The sequence below is a fragment of the Sceloporus occidentalis genome, unplaced genomic scaffold (assembly GCF_023333645.1).
Source record: "Sceloporus occidentalis isolate IW3139 unplaced genomic scaffold, rSceOcc1.0.p SCAF_1, whole genome shotgun sequence".
NCBI lineage: Eukaryota > Metazoa > Chordata > Lepidosauria > Squamata > Phrynosomatidae > Sceloporus > Sceloporus occidentalis.
The window spans coordinates 89,239,401-89,246,101 of record NW_028316981.1 but is presented as its reverse complement, the minus strand read 5'-3'; positions in this window follow the sequence as shown (position 1 = coordinate 89,246,101).

Sequence of the window (6,701 nt, the reverse complement as noted above, 5' to 3'; positions counted from 1 at the left end):
CCTTTCAGCAGTGGGTGCGCCATCCAGGCAGGCAAACTCATAACTCAGTACAGGATGCCAGCCCATGTAAACATGATAATAATATGTCACAAATATGGTACTGATTATACAGCAGAAAGGGGAAGCCACCTGTAGTCAGACATGCATTCTAGGCTTTAAGAAAGCTGATTTCTGCACACTTCAGGAATACTAGTAGAGAAGGGAGGGGGGGTCATAAGGGATGGGAGTTTTTTTTTTTAATTTTATTTATTACAAATAAAGTACACATACATAACATGTAACATATAACATATAACATAAACCAATAACATTCATCTCTATCGTCCCCTTCCCTCCCCCCTCCCCCTCCCCTAGACTTAAAATTCCTTCCATACTCCTCTTCATACATTCCCTAGACTAGACAACACAAAACTGACTTCCTTGGTCTGAACCCTTACCGTTTATTTTATTGACTCTAATTGTCTATCTTTTTGTTAGTAGTAACTGATTTTGTTAAGGGATGGGAGTTTCTTGAAAGTGAGGTAGTGAAGACACAATTTCAAATAGTTCCAACAAGGAAGAAAAACTGCAGATATCTAAAAAACTGGGATGGATGTCTAAAGATCTTTCAACTGACCTAAGTTTTAAATGGGACATATATAAGAAATGGAAAAAGGGGGAAATCATCAAAGAAGAATTTAAAGGAAAAGCTAGCTCATGTAGGGAGCCAGAAAAGCTAAAGGACAGAAGGAGCTCAGAGTTACTAGAGACGCTAACAATAAAAATAGCTTTTTTGATTATGTCCTTAGCAAAAGGAAGAACAAGGAAATGGTAGGGCTCCTGTATGGAGAAGATAGTGAAATGCAGGAAACAGAGAAAAGGATGAACTACTCAACACTTTCTTTGCCTTGGTCTTCTCTGAAAAGGAGAACAGGGCTCAACCTGGGGGAAATGGAGCAGATGATGCAGTAGGGGAAAATGCAGTACAGAATAAAGAAATAGTACAATGTGACTGTTAGCCGGATTTGTAATTGGTTGACTGACCAAATCCTAAGGGTACCCAGCAATGGCTCCTCCTCATCCTGGAGAGAAGTAACTAGTGAGGTGCCACAGGGTTCTGTCCTTGCTATTTAACATCTTTTAGGGCATGTTTATCAAATTTGCAGATTACACCAAATTATAAACTAATACCCCAGAGGACAGGATCAAATTTTAAAATATTCTTAACAGATTAGAAAGCTGGGCCAGAACTAACAAAATAAATTTCATCATGGAGAAATGGAAAATACAGACAATCCTCCATATCTACATATTTTTTAATAAATGAATTCAAGCATCCACAGTTTCAAAATATTTTTAAAATATTTACATTTCAAAAAAGAAACCTTTATTTTGCAATTTTATGTAATGGACACCATTTTACTATGCCATTGTATTTAATAAGACTTGATCATCCACCGATTTTGATATCCATTGGGTCCTGGAACCAAATCCCAGTGGATACTAAGAGCCCACTGTACTACACTTGGGAGGTAAAAATGAAAGGCACAGATATAGGATGGGTGATACCTGGCTTGACAGCATTACATACAAAAGGGATCTAAGAATCTTAGTGGATCACAATCTGAACATGAATCAGCAATGTGATGCGGCAGCTAAGAAAGTCTATGTATTTTTAGGCTGCATCAATAGACTTATAGTGTTTAGATCAAGGAATGTACTGTATATATTCAACCATAAGTCAACCTCATGTATAAGTCAAGGGCAGGTTTTGAGGCCAAAATTATGGATTTTATGCAGCCCAGATCCCAGCCGTGCTTATTCAGTGCCCTTTCAAAAATGGCAAAATCTTGTTTTTGAAAAGCTGCTGGATAAGCGTGGCTGGGATCCGGGCTGCATATGGATTGCATTAACCTGGCTACTGGTGAGTGCAATAACACCCAATTTTAAAATTAAACGCATCTTTATCCCATCGGGGATAAGCGCTTTAAAAGCAATGCAATAATCTCCCAAAATGGTAAAGGGTCTGGAAACCATGCCATATGAGGAGTGGATTATGGGACTGGGTATGTTTAGCCTAGAAAAGGAAACGTTAAGCGAGAAAAGGTTTTTAAAAAATGTAAATTTTAAATGTTTAACATTCTTTTAAAAATTTCTTTAAAATATCACATTTTAACCAAATCTTCACTATGTATATGCAAATACATTTAGGTTGTGCATATGATATTGTAATCTGAAGGTATACTTTTAATTTTGCTAGTTGTTTATGTCACAACTATTAGCATTACATTCAGTGGTATATGGGAATTACAATTTTTTTGAGTAACATTACTGCAAAAAAGCATTACTAAGGATTCTGTATGGTGTGAATTGGGAGGAGGTCAATGGGGGGTGACACCATGAGTTACCACACTGGCTGAGATGCCACTGCAGGGTTGGTTTGATTGTGAAGTCCTACATAGCAGAGGATTGGACTGGATGTCCCTTGTGGTCTCTTCCAGTTCTATGATTCTATGATCCTTGTGAAAAAAATCCTGGTCTAACATATCAAATAATTTTTGAAACACTTTTTACTTTATTCTTCTTTTATCTTGCCTGTTTTGGTACCTTAAATTATTACAGCAAACAAATTCTCCTCCCTTAGAGGGCACCATTTTACATTTTAGATCGATAGATCTTAGATATAACCTACAGCATTAGAAGAAAAACCCTTATAATTGACTGTAACAGCTCTGCATTTCTCTGTAGTTCTTTGTACTTTTAAAAAAAGGTTTCCAAAGGGAATAAAATCCAGCTTCTCCCCTGGGCCTCAAACACAGTTTTACAGAAGAGTTTATTTAATTCGTTTATGGCAGGGGTTGGCAACTTCCCTATCCACCCACTTTTGCCTCCCTTCCCACTTACTCATCCCTTTCTCAGATTCCTAGATCCCCTTGTTGTTATTGTTGTTGTTGTTGTTGTTGTTGTGTGTCTTCAAGTCCTTTCTGCCTCCTGGCCACCCTCTCATGGGATTTCCTTGGCAAGGTTTGTTCAGAGGAGGCTCACCATGGCCTTCCTCTGAGGCTGAGAGAGTGTGATGCCTTCACCCAGTGGGTTTTCATAGCCGAGCTGGAATTTGAACCCAGAGTCATAGTTCAGTGCTCAAACAACTAGTCCACACTGGCTCCAACAATCCACTTTAAAAGCTTGGTCTTCTTCCCAGATGTCTTCACCACAAAGGAAGGCACCACAAAATGGAAGACATTCAAGAAAAAGGGAGGAAAAGGCTCAAGAAAAGCTCCAAACACTCCTAGAAATGTAAATGCATGCTTCTTAGTCATGCTCAAAATGGAGGATGTTTTAGAAAACCTCCTGAACAGAAGGTTGGAATGGAGGACATGTCCTGGAAGAGGAGGAGGTCTGCCCTGCCCTGAGGCAAACCTAGCATGGAGTTTTCTTGGCAATATAAGTTCAGAGAAGCTTTGCCACGGCCTTCCTCTGAGGCTGAGAGAGTGTGGCTTGCTCACTCTTGGTGTTGTTGTTGTTATTATTATTATTATTATTATTATAGTTTATTTCTAAAGTGCTGTAAATGGTGTGCCTACTATGTGTCTTTTCTTTCTCGCCCTGGAGCCATTCCCATCCTTGTTTCATAGGCTGCATCTACACTGCAGAAATAATGCAATTTGACACCACTTTAACTGCCCTGGCTCCATGCTATGGAATCCTGGGATTTGGATTTTTGGAGGAGAATTCACCTTCTCAGTCAGAGAGCAGTGGAGCCACAACAAACTACAAATCCCAGAGCTCCATAGCATGAAACCCGCAGGATGACCAGATGTCCTCTTTTTCCGGGTTATATCTTATATTTCAGTCTTCGGTCCAGGAGGAATTCCAAAAATGTCCTCCTTTTTGAGCATCACTAAGATGCATTAATTTATATTTATATGAGGGGTTTTAGCTTTTACTTAGTCATGTCCTCCATTTTACTTGAAAGACCTACATTTTGTAGTGCCTTGTCCTCCTTTGCAGTTAGGACAACCGGTCACTGTGGGAGCCAAGGGCAGCTAAAGGGGTGTCAAACTGCATTAATTCTTCTTATGACATCCTTTTCTGCCCCTTGGGTGAAGATTTTTAGCTTTTAGGGGTCATAGATAGACCACTACTACCCCACAAATTCATGGGGATGGGATCCAGATTTTTCCACAATATTAGAAGGAATTATGCTTTCAGCTTGCAAAAGGAATATGTGTGCATTAATCTCCATTCCAAATATCTCAGCAATAAAAAAGTCTTTAACCTGTAAAAAACCAATTGGCTTTTTGACTCAATACTCAATACTGTGACGAGAGATTGGAACCTAAGTTTTATGTCATGTTTAGCTTTAACAAACGAAACAGCGGAAATCAAGGGGTGAAAATAATTATGACAGGCAACAGGGGTGCCAAAATATTTCTCGCCTAGGGTGGCAAAACACCTAGAGCCGGCCCTGTTGCCAGGCTTCCCTTATCTCTCCTCCAGATAAAATTCTCAGTTATAATAAACAGGATAAAGACCCTGCTTTTTCATCAGTCTTTCACATAGATTAAATTATTTTTTATAACCATATCATACAATATTCTCAGTGGCTTTGGCAGCTTTAAGGTTTGCTTCTAGCAACAATAATCAATTTTTCAGCTGTCAGTAAAGGAATTCAACCACAGAGGCAATTTACTGTACATACTCAAGTATAAGTCAGCCTCATGTATAAGTCTAAGACAGGTTCGGAGGCCAAAATTATGGATTTTGATATGACCCATGGATACATCAAGGGTAAAACTTTGGGGCTCAGCATGGGGCTCCTTTTGTCAGTCTACTCAGAGAAGGGGGTGGTTCCTTTTTTAAATATAAAAACTAAGGTACAGCATCAATTCAAGTCAAATTCCCTTCTCTGCATAGAGTGGCAAAAGGTGAGAACTCAGTTTAATTTCAAGTAATATTTTTGTCATCACAACTAAGATAGTAATAAGGTACCTAGAACCCTCCAGGGCTATCCTGCCTAGTTGCTTCAATGCCTCATTCTGATGAAGGGTATTATGCTACAAGATAAAGCCCTTGCCTTGGAGCAAGGATGGAGAAAGTGGGGTCCATAAGGCCATTTTTGTGACATTCAATGCTTCATAATTTAATCCCGAAAATGTCCCTGGGCAGGATGGGGGATAATTTTGCTATATTTATGCCACTGGTCTATTTTATACTCAAGAGTCTATCCTTAGTCTGTGATGCCCCAGAGAGGGCCAAACACATAAATATCATATTATACTGTTATAGCACTATTATTTCACATTTATTCCAGGATTCCTCTGGAATCCTGGGACTTTCATTTTAGGGAGGGCCATTTACAGGGTGGCCAGATATCATAACAGTAAAGGAGGACAAGACACTGCAAAATGTAAGATAGTCAAGAGAAATGTGGGACAGTATAAAATAAAAGCTGAAAACAATAATATAAAAAAGTAGATCCATACTTCTTGACATCTTGAACTATCCTTAGAATAGGAGTGAAAATTGTGAGATCCTCCAGAGGTTGTTGGACTGCAGTTCCTAGCAGCAAGCCAGCATAGCTCATGGCAGGGCTGCAGGGAGTTACATTCCAACAACCTTTAAAGGGTAACATGATTTCCACATCCACTTTGGATGGTGGTTGTCTTTTGAGAGTGTCCTATTGGATATGCCTTTGGCTGTTCTAATTACATGGCTGCTTATTACATAGTTTGGAATTCATTTTAATGGTGAGGCTACCAATTCCACTATATGTACGATCATTCTTCAGTCAATAGTCTTTAAAGGAAGGCAATAGTGAAATGTTATTGTGAAAATTCCATCATTTCCTCTCATTCCAGTCTGAGAGCCTCCTTCTTTTCCATCCTGCCAACACTGCAGATGCCAGATTTGTATAATCCTAGTTCCTCAACAGGAGTTATTGAGGAGAAAAAGGATTAGAAGAGCAAGCCTACTTATACAACACAGCTGCCTTAATTATGCCAACAGTACCTGCCAAGAACACAGCTAGACTCCTTCACCTGGTGCCATTCTGATTAGATTCCACTTTGGGAAATTACATGTTCTGGGAGGCCAGCTTGCTTTTGTTATCATGGTGGAAGATTTGTGTTGGCGCATTAGATTACCTCAAAAAGCTGCTTAGAGTCTGATTCAGAACTCATCACAGAACAGGACTTGTTATCCCATTTGTATCTGAATTGGTTAAAACTTGCTGGCATTGACATAAAGATTATTTTCTTATACTTTCAAGTGATAGCGTAGACTAGCCTCACTCATTTCTGTAATCCAAAGGGAAATTTTATTTAATAGTACAAATTTGTTGACATGCTTCAGCAACAAAGCATGATTCATATGCATGTACTACAGAAAGGTTTGCTATTTTACCTTGAAGAAAATGTGGCCATAAAAGATCAAGTACATCTGTAGCGGGTATTTTTTTCAGGGGGGGGGTGTCATTTGCCACATTTATGCAAGATATCCCTCTAACTAGTTGCATATGTGAAATCATTTAAATATTAAATTCTTCATTGAATCTCTGAGCTAAAATGTCTAGGCTTTTGGACATTTCTCATACATTGGATCCTCATAAATTGAAGCTGACTAGACAGCAAATAACAAGAAGCTGAAATGAGGGTAGCTATCTTTGATGGGTCCTTGAATAAATCAAGCCTGAAATCTCCCAGGAAATTACAGCCCGGTAT